This window comes from Heteronotia binoei, chromosome 15 (assembly GCF_032191835.1).
Source record: "Heteronotia binoei isolate CCM8104 ecotype False Entrance Well chromosome 15, APGP_CSIRO_Hbin_v1, whole genome shotgun sequence".
NCBI lineage: Eukaryota > Metazoa > Chordata > Lepidosauria > Squamata > Gekkonidae > Heteronotia > Heteronotia binoei.
The window spans coordinates 44,006,491-44,021,696 of record NC_083237.1 but is presented as its reverse complement, the minus strand read 5'-3'; the positions used below and the strand labels follow the sequence as shown (position 1 = coordinate 44,021,696).

The 15,206-nt window shown below is 48.4% G+C and overlaps 1 protein-coding gene across 5 annotated transcripts in view; it reads right to left on the bottom strand.

Annotated features, from left to right (window-relative positions):
* SHANK1 (SH3 and multiple ankyrin repeat domains 1) overlaps window positions 1-12,374 on the bottom strand; it is a 112,128-nt gene extending 99,754 nt beyond the window's left edge. For all 5 annotated transcript variants that reach the window (XR_009556228.1, XR_009556229.1, XM_060255691.1 and 2 more), the window contains exon 1: window positions 12,303-12,374. The gene's annotated coding sequence lies outside the window, so the exon portion shown is untranslated. The remainder of the gene's footprint in view (window positions 1-12,302) is intronic.
* Window positions 12,375-15,206: the final 2,832 nt, after the last annotated feature.

The window sequence follows — 15,206 nt, the reverse complement described above, 5'->3', positions numbered from 1 at the left end:
ACACCTACTCAATTATCTTTATCCTGCCTTGCCCTCCCCAGAACACAAGGAGGCCTTCATGGTTTCCCCTTTATATATTGTTGCCTCTACAATCCCGTAAGGTAGATCAGGATAAAGCGTGACCAGCCCCATGTCATCCAGTGAGCCCCATGGTAAAATGGGGATATGGACAGAGAATACCTGGGTCCTAGTCTGACACATTGACTACTACCCCACACAAGGAAATATATGTTTGTAGACAGTAAGGGCGCTGTTCAGCGCATGGCTTACCATATCACACCCAACAGCTGAAGAGGTTAGGGTTGCCAACCTTCAGGTGGGGCCTGGAGATCTCCCGCTTTTACAACTGATCTCTAGCTGGCAGAGATCAGCTCCCCTGGAGAAAATGGCTGCTTTGAAGGGTGAACTTTATGGCAATGTACCATGCTGAGACCTCTCTCTCCCCAAGCACCAACCTCTCCTGGATGCACCCCCAAAGTCTCCAGGTGTTTTCCAGCACAGACCTGGCAACCCTAGCAGTGGTTGATAATATGCCATAGGTTTTTCTAGTATATCTTAAACAAACAGAAAAAATCATCTTCTTGACTTCAAAACCAATACAGAAATAGAGAAAAGATAGTAAGTTTGTTTATTGCTGATTGGAAAACCCGTTTGTCGACTTTTTTTCATGAAACAGATAATGACTTGATGGTTTGTGGCTTTGATTAATAAAGAATTCTGACAATGGGAAAAAGGGGGGTTTTTTTGTTATAAACAGAGTAAGAGACAACTTTGCAAGCATACTTATATTTGTCACAGAGAAAATCGGAAGTCTCCTTTTATCCTTTTACAGTTAGTTTTTCCTTCCCCCTCTTCTTGTTTTGTTGTTCTTTGTTATTCACTCTTAATATTTTAAAAAAAACCAATAGAGAACATGGTTATTGCAAAATAAATGAAAAACATTGTACAGCCAGGCAACGAAATGGCTCTAACAATTTGTAACGGGGAGGCAGGTTGATGCTTGAGCACTGATCCTTCGTCTAAGAACAGGAGTGTTTCAAGTGTGTGTGTGTGTGTGTGTGTGTGTGTGTGTGTGTGTATATATATATATATATATATATATATATATATATATATATATATATATATATATTCATCTGTGGAAAGTTTAAAGGCAGACCACAGGCTATTGGAAAAGTAATCTGCAAAATTATATTTATCCAGACATTGCAAATGGGGGTGACAGCTGAGGGCACACAACAGCGGTTTTGCCTTAAGACCCCTGGTAAGTTTTGAACCAGACTCAATCCAGCTGTGGAATGGGGCTGCATGGAGAGCCACCTGGAGCTGCAAGGGTGAGGCTGGTGCCAGCAGACCCATAGCATCGCTCTGGCTGGAAGGTCATTTTCTAAGTTGGGACCAGTGTTCCCTCTAAGCTGAGTGAGCTAGCTCAGAGTTTTTTAGCCTCCAGCTCACACTTAGCTTAGAGGGAACACTCCAGCTCAGGAAGAATGGCCCTAGAGCAAGCTAATTTCTGCAGTGGCTCACAACTTTAATGCCCGCTGCTCACAAAGTAGAAATTTTGCTCACAAGACTCCACAGCTTAGAGGGAGCATCAGGGGACTGGTTATTGGGAGCTGCAGCCACCCTGTCAGAGGAGGGCACTCCCCTGGGATGGAGGAGGCGTAGGGGGTAGCCTGGACCTGGGCCTCTTCCACAGCTCCCAGGTGGCAGGCTGTCTAAGGACAGTCCTGGTGAGGAGCTGGGGAAAGAAGGAGAGGGCTCTGGAGTCTGGGCACTGAAGACTGAGGAGGCAACAGGCTGTCTTATGAGTGTATGAAGAGGTGAGGGAACCCAGATGGTCAATCCCAGGGGGTAGGGTTGCCTGTCTCCAGATGAGGCCTGGAGATTTCCTGCTTTTACATAGGGTTGCCAGGTCTCTCAAGAAATATCTGAGGACTTTGGGGGTGGAGCCGGGAGCAAGGGTGTGACAAGCACGACTGAACTCCAAAGGAAGTTCTGGCCATTACATTTAAAGGGACTGCACGCCTTTTAAATGCCTTCCCTCCATTTGGAATAATGAAGGATACAGGCACCTTCTTTTGAAGCTCACAGAATGGGACCTCCTGGTCCAATCTTTTTGAAACTGGGGTGTGTGTGTGTGTTTTGAGGAGAGGCTTGGAGGTAATGCTGAAAATCTGGTGCCTCTACCTCAAAAAACAGCCCCCCCCCAGAGCCCCAGATACCCACAGATCAATTCTCCATTATACTCTATGGGAATTGGTCTCTATGGGATTTAACAGAGTGCCCAGCAGACGTTTCCCTCTCCTACGCTCCCGCTTTCCAATGACCCTGATGTGGGTGGAGGGCCTCCAAACTGGGGATCCCCTGCCCCCAAACTGGGGATTGGCAACTCTACTTTTACAACTGACCTCCTGCTGGCAGAGATCAGCTCCCCTGGAGAAAATCACTGCTTTAAAGGTGGACTCTAGGGCATCGTACCATGCTGAGGCCTCTCCCCTCCCCTCCCCAAACCCTGCCCTCTTCTGGATCCACCCCCAAAGTCTTCAGACATTTTCCAACACAGACCTGGCAACCCTATCAGGGGGCAGAGGAACTACCCTATGCAGGACCACACCTGTAAGTTATGCAGTAAATAAATGTTGTTTGAGCATTACCCAGCTTCTTGAATGATCACTCTCCTTGGGAAACAGAGGGTCACCCCGCTCTCCAGCTTACTGACACCCTCAGCCCTAAAAGCAGGATGTCTACTTTCATGCCTCATGTGAAACCATCTTTAAAACTAAGTGTGGTTAATAAACCAAGTTCAAACCATGATTTCAGATCCTCCTTTGAGCCTCTAACATACACTAGCTAATCACAGGTAGCAGAATGCCCTGCATTTGGACCGTCACCTGTTCATGGTTTCACATGATGTCTGAACCAACCCCATCTCTCTGAGGCAGAGTGGAACGTTATGATATTTTGGTGAGTGAGTCAGAAAATCCAAATGGTGCTTTGCCATGGTGGTGAAACTATTTTAACGATACTAAACTAAAAAAGAAAAAAACAACAGCTTGCTTCCGCATCCTAGTACACGCAAATCTGTCAGCTGCCTCACCCTGTCTAACGGGAGGGCCAACCCTCCTCTCAGATGGTGGGTGCGTTGTTCCAGACTGTGAGGTAGCCATCCGTTGACTATGTGGCAAAGAGACAGATCCGGCCCCACAGAAGCTGAAATAACCAAGGGTGGCATGAGGACTAGCAAGATATGGCTTTTCAGTAAAAATATATGGCTTTTTCAGTACTTCAGGATTCTGACAGAGGAGCCTAGCTGCCTTCCCTCCAACACCATTTACTTCCAATGTCTGCCCTCCAGTGCATTTCTGGTGTACTTAAGAAGATGATGATGATACTGGATTTGTATCGTGCCCTCCAATCTGAATCTCAGAGCATCTCACAATCTTCTTTATCTTCCTCCCCCACAACAAACACTCTGTGAGGTGGGTGGAGCTGAGAGAATTCTCACAGAAGCTGCCCCTTTGAGGACAATTCTGTGATAGCTAGGGCTGACCCAAGGCCATTCCAGCAGCTGCAAGTGGAAGAGTGGGGAATCAAAACCCGTTCTCCCAGAAAGGAGTCTGCACACTTAACCACTACACCAAACTGGTTCTCATCTTAACAGATGTGTGTGTGTCATAAGCTGTACTCTCACAGGGCACTATCCAAGGGGAAGATCTCCTGAGAAAGATGGACTGAAATGATTTCAAGCAGTGAACAACCATTTCAGTGGAACTTAAGCAGGAGAAGTTCCCAGTGCACGATGGCCAAGCTCTTTCACATGCTTGAGAAGCTGAACACGTTTTTTTGCAACCCCCACCCCACACGTGGGTGAATATCTAATACTTATGTTGTATTAATCCATTTTTATCTGTCCTTCCTGCAAAGAGCTACAAGTGGTGTACAGAGCTTTTTTTGAGCAGGAACACACAGGAATGCAGTTCCGGCTGGCTTGACATCAGGGAGTATGGCCTAATGTGAAAATGAGTCCCTGCTGGGCTTTTTCTACAAAAAAGCCTTGTGTGAAACAATGATGATGTCAGGGGTGTGGTCTAATATGCAAATGAGTTCCCACTGGGATTTTTCTACAAAAAAGCCCTGGTGGTGTATATGATTCTCTGTTCCATTGTGTCTGCATTGCAACTCTGTCAGGTAGGCTAGGCTATGAGTAGGCTTCCCAACCCTCCCGCCCTGGCGGGGGACCCCAGGATTTCCACCCTCTTCCCCCGCTCCCCAAAAAAACTGAAGTGGGGGGAGGGGGGGAAACGGCGCCGGGGAGCATGGCGAGCCGCCCGATCCTGGAGCGGGAGAGGCCGCCGCGCCACTGCCGCCCCCTCCCCGCCCACCGCAGCTGCTCCTCCGAGATGGGCCCAGGCTGAGCCCATCTTGGAGGAGCAGCCAAGAGCAGCGCAGGCAAAACCAGAGAAGGGGAGGGCGAGGCAGGCCAGGAGCATGGCGAGCAGCGAATCCGGGCCCTTCTAGGACCTGGACTCGCGGCTCGCCACGCCCCTGGCCCGCCTCCACCCCCCCTCCGATTCCACCGCAGAGGCGGAGCGGGCGAGGCTGCCGCGCCACTGCCGCCTCTTCTCCGCTCGCCATGGCTGCTCCTCCGAGATGGGCTCAGCCTGAGCCCATCTCGGAGGAGCAGCCACGGCGAGCGGAGAAGAGGCGGCAGCTGCGCAGCGGCGTCGCCCACTCCGAGACGCCGTTTCCCCCCTCCCCCTAGCTCCGCCCAGTGTCTCCTGGCTCCACCCACAAAGTCTCCTGGCTCCACCCCCAAAGTCCCCAGATATTTCTGGGGTTGGACTTGGCAACCCTAGCTATGAGAGGGTGTGACTGATTTAAGGTCACCCCAAAAGCTTTATAGCTTGAACTCTGGTCTCTCAGGTCCAGGGCTTTTTTGGAGAAAAAGCCCAGCAGGGAGTCATTTGCATATTAGGCCATGCCCCCTGCAATCACAATTGTTTCACACAGGGCTTTTTTGTAGAAAAAGCCCAGTGGGAACTCATTTGCATATTAGACCACACCCTCTGACACCAAGCCAGCTGGAACTGCGTTCCTGTGCGTTCCTGCTCAAAAAAAAAAAAAAAGCTCTGCTTAGGTCCCAGATCAAGTTAACCGCTATACCACTTAGCTGTCACTCTGAGCTAAAATAGATTTACACAGGAAAATCTTCACACTCTCTCTCACACCAACACCACCCCCCTTCATACAACCCTCCATCCCTTTCTTACTCTAACCCCAACTGAACAGAGAGTATACTGAGGTGCAGCATCAGCATGGACCAGATGTGTGTTTACAGTCACATGATTATGGACATGTTAGTCACAACTGGCTTATGAACACCTTCAGACTAATACACTTCACAAGTCAAAAGAGTATGCATATACCCAAAGATTCATACAGATACATGCATAATCTCATAGACGACCAGCATCCCTGAAAGTGATTTTTTTACACATGCGTATTTTCATAAATACAGGAGCATGCACATACACACACACATACAAAACCTGGACGCACTTACAAGCATTTTGACAAGTACAAAAGGAATGCACAGGGATACACATCACACATATATTGTCTTACATCCTGAGACATGGGTCCATTTTGAATCACTTACCTTCGGGCAGATGCCTACCTATATGCAAGCATGGACCTTTGTATGTACACATGCCCCTTTGCATCTGTATGGGCAATATACACCCACTCTTAATAATGTGCAAGCTCCCACATATAAAACCAAATGTCCAGGAACAGGTGCACAAAGATACATACATATATGCTGTCTCCTAAGCACGAGCTCATGCATGCCCACATACATCCTGACAATCCCAGGGAATGTGTGTCTGCATGCTTGCACAGATAGACGCTCTTGCACGCACAGAGCCAGGCATGTGCCTATCCCCTCCTCCCGCTCACACCGCAGTAGCTGTTCTCTCTGCACACCCAGCAGAAATACTCTTAGAAGCATGAATCAAAGACTCGAGAGCTAAGAATAGCCAGGCCCAGCTGGGCGAGGGAGAGGCAGCGCAGGCGCTGTTTGGAAGAATGCCAGCCAGAGAATGGTGGGGCAGGGAGAGATAGAAAGAGCCTCCCCTGCCAGAAACCCGATCTATGGAGGTAGAGGGGGACACACGAAGAGGGGAGACACCTGCTCTTCCCCCTACCACACTCCAGAAATGGTTTTCATCAATTGTCAGGAATTGAGAAACAATTGCAGAGAACACAACCTGGAATACAGAATTTAATTAAATTGATACATGATGGATGGATGGAAAGAGAAAGAGGAGGGAGGGAGCAAGAGAGATGAGAAACAGAGGAAATAAAAATTGTGTGTGGGGGGGGGGACAAAAGGCTGATTGTTCTTCCCCCACACCTTGCTGACCTGGCTGTTGTCCTCTCCAAAAGCCCAACTTAGCAATTAAATTTCTCCACATGAGGGAAGGAAGTGGGACATTGTGTGCAAAGAGGTTGCAAATTGCAAGCTGCTAGGCATGTATTTTTTTGGGGGGGGGACTATGTGCATGCACACATAGCACATAGTCTGATCTCAGATATGAGAAAAGGTCATCTGCATGGGCTGCAGAGTGCCATTCCTGGGACAAAGCTGACCCTAATGACACAAGGTTCATGCGCTGCTCAGCATGTAGTGTGTGTCCTTTCCTACTGAGCCTTCCTGCAGCCCTCTAGTGCCACGTGCAGTGGGTGTGAAATGAGGCCAAATGAGGCCAGCTCTTCCTGGTGTCACCCGTGCATACTTGCCTGCTTACTCTCTCCCTCTCTCTCAGAAACACACAGACTTCCTCTTACTTTACCCCTTTCTTTCTGGAGCCCACACTGGGGCTCAGATGCTCATGTGAACTCATGCCAACGTGAGTGTCTCTTCACAAAATTGCACCCAAATTTTGGCACAGCCATGCAGTCAAGGGTTTGAATTGCTGGAGAAACCTGAGTTCGGTTCCAAAGAATTCACTGGGTGGGGGTGTCTGGTGTAAATTGCCCTCTGTTGGTCTCTGTAAAATGGAAATGAGAGGGAGGAACAGTGGCTTGGATCCAACAATGGATAAGCAGATGCATCAGCGGACTTAGTGCAGTTCCGGAGGCACAAGACCTTGTGCGACGGATAGCACATTCATCCCTGTATTTTACACTGCCCAGAAATTGATTGCAAAAGAATTGTGAGTGGGGATAAGTACAACTTAGTGCAAGCAGCCACGGTGGTGTTTTTCTTGCATTCCCACTTGGATGAGATGTCTAGCGCAAGCAGAACTTTTGCACTGGATCTAGTCCAATGCATTATTAAGCAAACGTGATACAATTCCACAGTTGTCTGAAGCCGTTCAAACGTTACCTTTGAAGAAGAAGAATTGCAGATTTATATCCCGCCCTTCTCTCTGAATCAGAGACCCAGAGCGGCTTACAATCTCCTATATCTTCTCCCCACACACAACAGACACCCTGTGAGGTGGGTGGGGCTGAGAGGGCTCTCACAGCAGCTACCCTATCAAGGACAACCTCTGTGAGAGCTATGGCTGACCCGAGGCCATTCCAGCAGGTGCAAGTGGAGGAGTGGGGAATCAAACCCGGTTCTCCCAGATAAGAGTTTACGCACTTAACCACTACACCAAACTGGGCAGGGCTTTTTTTTTTTTGTAGCGGGAACTCATTTGCATGTTAGGCCACACACCCCTGATGTAGCCAATCCTCCAAGGACTTACAGTAGGCTCTGTACTAAGAGCCCTGCAAGAGTTCCTGCTACAAAAAAAAAGCCCTGCCTTTGGGGTCTCCAACCTCACACAGTGATCCTCCCTACACGTTATCTCCATTTTGTCTGATACGAGCACCAAGCATATTTTCTTCTTCAGTACAAACAGTGTTGAAAACTTTGGACTGGTGTAGTATGCAGTGAAGCAAAAAACAGGCATGGTGCCCTTTTCAGATGAACGGATGATGACAAGTGTATCTGGAAGGTCGTGGACAATGCATGCGTTGTTGGTAGGCTCCTGGTACCCACAATCATATGGCTGGAAAGGTCTTGTGTCACTGGGGTATGATATGCAAGGGGAAAATCAGCATGCATGATGGGGGTGCTTAACCCTCTCCCTCCCCACCAGTTCTCTCCTGCCATTGCCCTCCTTCAGGCTGTTTTTAACCTGTTGTTTTCCACAGCCAGACTCCAAGGACAGAAGAGGTTCAATAAAAGGTTCTTTTTTATCACAAGGAGGAGAATCTATTTAATTATTTACTTGCTTCATTTATATCCCACCTTTCTCCCAGAAGTGGCTTACCTCATTCTCCTCTGCTCCATTTTACCCTTGCAACAAACCTGTGAGATAGGGTTAGGCTTAGAGTGTGTGACTGGCCCAAGGTCATCCAGTAACTTTCCATGGCAGAGCAGAGATTCGCACCTGGGTCTCCCTGACCCTAGTCGGACACTGTAATCAGTGCACAATTGGGCAAGGCATGAGCTGAAACACTGCCTGGATCCAACCTTTTGCATGCGGTGGGACTAAATGAATCCTTGGCTTGATACTGTAGTAGGGTTGCCAGCTCTGGGTTGGGAAATACGTGGAGATTTTGGGGATGGCACCTGGGGGGGCAGGTTTTGGGAGGGGGGGACCTCAGCAGGTTATAATGCCATAGAGTCCACCCTCCAATGCAGCCATTTCCTCCTGGGGAACTGATCTCTGTTATCTGGAGATCAGCTGTAATAGCTGAAGATCTACAGGTGCCACCTGGAGGTTGACAATTCTATTTTCACATTGCATCTAGCAAGCATCATACAGTCATGCCCTATAGTGCTACACTGGAAATGTACACCCAAGCACACACATGTCTTAAGATGACCCATGAAAGGAATTGCAAAACCATCTCCTTGGGAAAACATTGCTATTTGGATTTCATGGATAATAAAATTACAACTGTTTTTGTGCAGACTTTGTCCTGCCTTGGTAACCATTATATCTGACTACCATTCAGATATTTCACTAGAGAAGGGGAGGCCAAACTGTGGCTCGGGAGCCATATGTGGCTCTTTCACACAAAATGTGTGGCTCTTGAAGCCCCCACTGCCGTGTTGACTGGCTTGGAGAAGGCATTTCTCTCTTTAAATCACTTCTCCAAGTCAAGCCAGTCAAAGTTACTTTTTTCCCACCTCTCCCACCTTCCTTCCTTCTTCCTTCTTTTCTGTTTTGTGGCTCTCAAACATCTGACATTTATTCTACGCTGCTCTTACTTTAAGCAAGTTTGGCCACCCATGCACTAGAATGTGGCACTAAGAATAGTAGAAACCTGGGGGCTTTTTGTAGAAAAAGCCCAGCAGGAACTTATTTGCATATTAGACCACACCCCCTGATGTCACCATTATTTGCACAGAAAAGCCCAGCGAGAACTCATTTGCATATTAGGCCACACCCCCTGGCACCGGGTCAGCCAGAACTGCGTTCCTGTGCATTCCTGCTATTTAAAAAAACCCTGGTAGAAATTGAATATTCACTAGCCATAAATTCATTGGGAGACTTGAAGGAAATCACCAGCAGCTCTGAACCTTACTGTCTCATCTGTACAATGGGAACAACAGTAACCTGCCTGACTGGCCATAAGAAATATGAGAGAAGGATCTCAAAACATATTGATTTCTAAGGATATATGCTCCTATGCTTGTTGGCTTGGAAATAAATCTCATTGCACAAAGCCTGACTTCTGAATAAATATACAAAGGATTAGGATATAAGGCTGCAATTTGATGCACATTTACCTGGAAGAAAGTCCCGTTAAAGTAAAGGAGATCTTCTGAATAAAAATAGCATCAAGCTGGGCTGTAGTATTGTCATAAGCTTCCACTACTAACGTATGAAGAAATAGAGGTGCCTAACCAACCTATCATGGAAAGAGCATTATATATCACGCATGTATCTAAAAGGGCATAGAGAAGTGTACGCATCTTTCTTATACACAATAATTAGTACAGAATATGTAAGTATCCTGAGACAGAAGCGCACACACCACACACACACCAGAACTACACCTACCAAACATTAAACAGAAGAGCACCTAGAATTTAACAGCACAGAAGTATAAAGATACATTGAAACTGGGAGACAGAAACCATGACAGAACTATAGAACTAAGGAAATCTAGATAAGTAGTGTCTGTAACCCCAGGATTGCACAATGCTGAGACTGATTTATTGTCCATGCAGCTCATTGCTGGACAAGGATTCACAGCGGGACACCATCACACAAGGAGAGACTGAAACCCCACTTCCATTACAAGCCCATAGAGTACAGTGGGAAAATTATGCGCGCATGCGCACATGGACACACAGCATCCACGCCAGCACCTAAGGAACCACATGGAGATAAATTTACAGCCCAGCATGAGTTTTGGCTGTGAACGAGTGCCAAAGGGGCAAATCACACCTAGAGCCGTTCACAGTGTGCCTGCGCACGGATGGACTGTGGCTGCCACAGCACATATATTGTGTGACGGGGATGTTCTCTTGCAGATTTCATGCCTACACCCACACCATATGTGAACACAGAGATCAAGGCACATCTAGTGAAGGTGACAAATTCAGGGCTGTATGAATTCGGTCCACACACACACAAGATCCATATGATATATGTCCACAACACGTCAGTGAATCTGCAGAGATCTGTATCCTTTGCCAAACAGTGTTACAATTGTGATAAAAATTTGGATTTTTTTTTTTTTTGCAAAGGGGAAAAGGACAAGGGGGCGGACTGCAAGAAGGACATACGACTTGGATGGGGGGGGGCAAGGAGAGGAGTATGCAGGGCATTGAAGCCCCACCCATTTACAGAATGCCCTATTCAACCCCTTTTCTCCAAATACTCTTCATGCATTTCCTGCACTGTGCTTCACAACCAGCCATACTAGAAACTTGCCTTCATATTCCACAGGAAAGCTAGAATTATTGGGATGCTGAATCCCATGGCCAAAAGGGGGGGAAAGACAAAAGAAAAGGCAGGTTCTGTGCTTAAGATGTCAAATCACACATGCATGCACACAGATTCAGAGAAATGCTCATGCATATGTCTAGTACCATGCTCTCAGACCTACATCGATTCATTTGGCACATTTTAGAGGGATCCACATACTATTAAAGCCCTGACACCCATCCATTCAGATAAGCATGCCCACACAAGTGCTCACCTACCAATTCACAACTGCAAAAAGACATGCACACACACACACACACACATATACAGGGGGGAAATGTTCATACAAAGATATGGCCACCGCAAAGGAAATGTGCATGGTATGCATGCAGAAGCTCAAATGCATGCACATATATGCATATGGATATAGAGCCATGTGTGGTGTGCACATGCCGCTATGCAGAAAAAGACATTTGCATGCGTGCACACACAGACAGAAATATTAATGTGCATGTACCCTATAAACTGACAGCTGCACATTAAGCTTATCGGAAGGGGAGCTTGCATAATGGGGCACATGATGGCATGTGCAAATACACAGAGAGACAAATGTATAGCCTAAAACATATGGCACACCTCTTCCTTCCATGTTCTCACTCCCCCCCGGTTCTGTCTCAAACACATGCCTGCCAACACTTCCGAAGGTGCCTACCAAAAAAAGGCACACGGCACACACCATCGGCACCAGCTCATACAACCCCCCCTCCGCCACATGTGCATCCGGATAGTCCACACATGTGCGGTACACATGGAGGTACCTATCCACCTGTCTCGGTAAACCTGCACGCCATGCTCAAGGAAAAGACACGTCCACACACACAACCCTCCCACACCCCGGATTTTGACCCCCTCAGACCAGCAAGATGTATACATGCGCGAAGAAGGCGAAGGGTTAAAAAAAAGTGCCCCCCCCCACTTTCGCACTCGCCTGTGCCCCATAGACGCCGCTTCCCCCATCGCAGATCACACAGGGAGACCCCGCATGGGAAGGAAAAGGGCCTCCGGAGGGGGGCGTGGCGGGGTCCGCGCATAGGTGGCCGCACACTATGGCTACCGAGTGTCACCTCCAGCAGCGGCCATGCGCCCCCCCCCCACCCCTCAGCTGCACCCCTCGGAGCGAGAAACCGCTGCCCCTTCCTGGGAACCCCGGCTCTCTTCCCCACCGGAGACGGGGGATGCTCCCCCCACCGCGCACAAAGACCTCCCCGCCCGCCCCCCCCCCACCAGATGAAGCCGCCTCCCCACAGTCCACCCACCCACGCGGGCCACCCTCTTCCCTCCGCGTCCCCCCTTTACCTGCCAAGGATGGCAGCCGCTCAGCACATGCTCTCCTTGGGGGGGACCTTCCGGATGGTCCCCCCCCCCCGCTCGGCACTCCACCTTCGCCCCTCTCCGGTGGGTGCCCTTGCGATCCTTCTAGAGCAGGGGGGGCGGATTTAGGTCCAGATGCTTGCTCGGAGAGGGAGGGAGGACGCCCCGGGAGTTGTGGGGGAGAGGGGTCTTCAAGCTTCCATGGCGCCCCCCCACCCACCCCCCTCGCTGGCTGAGATCAGCTCAGTCTCCCAAGGCTGCGATGCTGCCAGTCGCTCCCGCCCTGCCTGCCTCCCTCCCACCCTCTCAATGCCGGGGAGGATGCTCTCGCTCTCTCTCTCTCTGCCTCCCTGCCCCGCCCCCACCCTGCTCTCTTTCTGCTGTTCAGGAATGCATGGTTTTGCCCAGCCTCCCCCCAATCTCATTCATAGTGTCACGTGGGTGTGGGGAAGGGGAAGGGATCTGACAACCACACCCCATCTTCAGTCACCAGCCTCAACCCTGCATCTCTACTCCTCCCCACCGCCCCACCCTCAACTCCTCTCCCACTCCCGGCTACCCACACAGCTTTGGGGGTACCAGCCCCAGCCCACACCCTTCCTAAAGCATGGAGGTTCTCGTCCTGTTAATGTCCCCGCTTATCCATTTAAAAAAGAAATCCTGTATCCTTGGGTACCGGTTGGAACAGTTCCTGGGGATTCAGCCTCAGCTAGATCCCCGCAACACAGTCCCTTCCCGGAGCCTGATGTTCCTTCTGATAGCCAGCATCTCTCTAGAGGCAAGCTCCCCGCCCCCTCCACAAAACTAGGTACTTAGGGTGTTCTCACAAGTGAGGCTGAAATTAGTTTGGGCTGAAATCTCTCTTCGGAGGGAATGCACGCAACCTAACTTGACTAGATCAAACGCACAGTTTCTCTTCTTCCTTTCCGCCTTTCCTTCTGTCTCACCACCACCTATAGAGATCCATTAAGTTTCGCACAACCCTCCATCCCAGATCCATTCTTTACGGCTCCTCCCTGAATCCCAGTCTTGTTTGCATCCCAAATGTCTAGCAGCTCTAGATGAGAGCCGGGTACTTAGGCTTAGTACCATATGTGGGTACCAGCTGTGCAGCGGCCTCATCCCTGGGTACCAGTCCTATTTTAATCTTGGGTAGAACATCGTCCATAGAAACCAAACCTATGGATTTTGTCACACGCCTCCCACCATCCTGGCACCCACGCCTGGATGATGGTGGCGGCGGCTCTATCCTGACTCCAAGTCTGGAGGTACCAGCCCCTGGAAATGGTGAGGTGGGGTATGGCTTGTGGAACAAGTGGCATAATGCCTGGCTATGACACCCAAGAACAAATGGGACCCATTTTAAAAATGCATGAGATACACAGCTGCACTAGGCTGTACATGAATCTTGGCATGTATACAACACTGAACCATTTTATGGCTTTTCGTGCGTCTGGCATTCAGGCACATATTCATTCACTGTGATGCACTTGATGTTTTTTATAGTCTGCCCCTTGCTCTGAGATTCAAGGCGGGTTGCAAAATTAGAAAACAAAGCAATTAAAAGTATAAGACATACCATAAACAATGCAAAGACCCGATGGCAAGAATTAGAAAGCAATGCTGTGAGAACAAGATATTGTATACAGTAAACAGTGCTATTCTTTACAGCCTTATTTCCTTGATAAAAGTGCTCTCCTGAATGAACAATTCCATTTTACACATTCAGCAGAATGACAGATGTGGCAGACTTCCTGACTTCCTTAGGCAGGTGATTCCCCCAGGTGGGAGCCACAACCGAGAATGCCTAGGTAGGGGAACTGTCGGTAACTATTGGCCATACCTTGGAGAGAGACAGAGGTATCTACACAGAGGCAGGCAGTGGCAAACCACTTTTGAACATCTCTTGCCTTGAAAACCCCAAGCAGTTGCCATAAGTCAACTGTGACTTGACAACCAAAAGAAAAAAAAGAAAGGACACGGAAACACACATATAGCTGCGAGGCGTATGTGGAAAATGTGGGACTTGCAAATAGATATATATCCATGGAGACTGCAATTTGATATCCACGTGACATGCATATGCCATGATGGAATGTGTAATTTACCAATTATTCAGGCGGGGGGAGGAAGAATGGAGGTTCTCCCTTACAGAGATCTTCTGGCAGAGGCTGGACAGCCATCTGTCAGCAACGTGCTGGCTTTAGATTTCTGAGTAGCAGGTTGGACTATGTAGTCTAGAAGGTACCTTCCAACTCTAGGAGCCTACAACTTAAGTTGGTTCAGACAGGTAAACACACAAATAAAATTGACCAGGCATGCCCAGGATGGGGACAAAATCCTAAACATTAAATCTGTAACATTACAGAAATGCAGTTAAGTCCAAAGGCTCATTATAGGCCAAAGGGTCACATAATATAGCAATTCATCCCCAGTTTGGTGGAAGGGTTTTTGCTATCCTTTTTGTTACAAGGTGGTGTAGCGTAGTAACACCAAGACTATGAGAGTTCCTAGTTCAATTCTGACCCCATTAAAAATTGATAAATGTTATTTATTGCATGATATCCTAAGGAAGCACATTTACAATGACCACAATCCCAGATATCACCTTTTCAACAAATTCATTTGGTGGCCAAACAACTCTCGATTTAATTTTCCTTTCCATTTTGTATGGAGCTGGATAATATCAATACTGGCAAATGTTTGCTCATTCTGCTCAGCCAAGTTTGAAGCCTTCTTCCAGGCCTAGGAGCCTGCCTACAACTTAAGTGGCTCTTCCTGTGGGCGAAAGAGCCACTTAAATTAGACAAAGAGCCACTTAAGTCTGTGGAAGGCTTCTTAGGCTGGAAGAAAGCTGCCAAACGCTGCTGAGCGGGGTGGTGGGATACA